At 42.4% G+C, this 1,158-nt stretch overlaps 1 pseudogene; it reads left to right on the top strand.

Annotated features, from left to right (window-relative positions):
• The first annotated feature begins 317 nt into the window (after window positions 1–317).
• Window positions 318–489, top strand: LOC125754280 (U4 spliceosomal RNA; annotated as a pseudogene).
• Window positions 490–1,158: the final 669 nt, after the last annotated feature.

Below are 1,158 nucleotides of genomic sequence, written 5' to 3' on the forward strand. Positions count from 1 at the left end.
AATAAAAACTCAGTGTCCTCAGGTCCTTTATGCTTTGACCCTGGTATACCTTCCCAGGCATATTTTTCTCTACTCTTTGTATGTCCTCTGGGTTGGATGAAGCTGACAGCTCTTTTTTCTCTAAGATAGCGCTTGCTTTTTTTTGTTTTTTCTCTCTCTCTCTCAACCCTCTATCATTCTGACCATTTCTGTCTTTTAGGTTGTTTCACCTCTTTCAATAGCCTTCTTTTTCCATGTGATTTCTTTCCCTTTGAGTCCCTATTACATTATGCTTATTTCTCCCTAATCATGTTCTGTGTTACAATTATTTGTGTACCAGCTTTGCGCAGTGGCAGTATCGTAGCCAATGAGGTTTATCCGAGGCGCGATTATTGCTAATTGAAAACAATTATTTGTGTACCTATCTTCTCTTTTCTTGGACTAGTCACATCTTATGTGTTCTAACATGTAGGAAAGTGCATGACAGATGTTTAATAATTCTTGATGGAGCCTATGATGTAATGATTTTAATAAATATATACGTGGTCACTCAGATGACCAAAATAAGTTTCTCAGACATACTTGGTCTTCATCCAGTGTTCTGGAAATCCTTCAGAGACGAAAAGATGAAGTAAGTGTCTTGTTATTAATGAAGGTAGCTTTTGGGCGCCACCCTCCAAGGTGAGCCTGGTTGCTGGGAGGATCAACCATGTGATGATTGGGAGGACAGAGCTGGAAGGTGCATCAGCCAATGGCTAATGGCAGTCTATCGTGACACATAAAAACCCAAAAGGACCGGGTTTGGAAAGCTTCCATGTTGATGAACACATGGCATGCCTGGAGAGAGCATGGAAGCCCTGCGCCTTTTCCCGGGCCTTGCCCCACGTATCTTCATCTGGCTGTTGATTCATATCCTTTATCCTATCTTACAACAAGCTGGTAAATACAGTGTTTACCTGACTTCTGTGAGCTGCTCTAACAAATTAATCCAACGTAATAGGAGGCTAGGGATTCCACAATCCATAGCTGTTGGTTGGAAGCATGGGTAACAGCCTGAGGCTTGTGACTAGTGTCTGGAGAAGGGGGTGGGGAGCAGTCTTAGACGACTCTGAGCCTCAGCATAGGCTCTGATGTTCTCTCTGGGTATTTAGTGTCAGAATTTACTTGAATTGTAGGACA

The sequence above is a fragment of the Canis lupus genome, chromosome 33 (genome assembly GCF_003254725.2).
Source record: "Canis lupus dingo isolate Sandy chromosome 33, ASM325472v2, whole genome shotgun sequence".
NCBI classification, from domain to species: domain Eukaryota; kingdom Metazoa; phylum Chordata; class Mammalia; order Carnivora; family Canidae; genus Canis; species Canis lupus.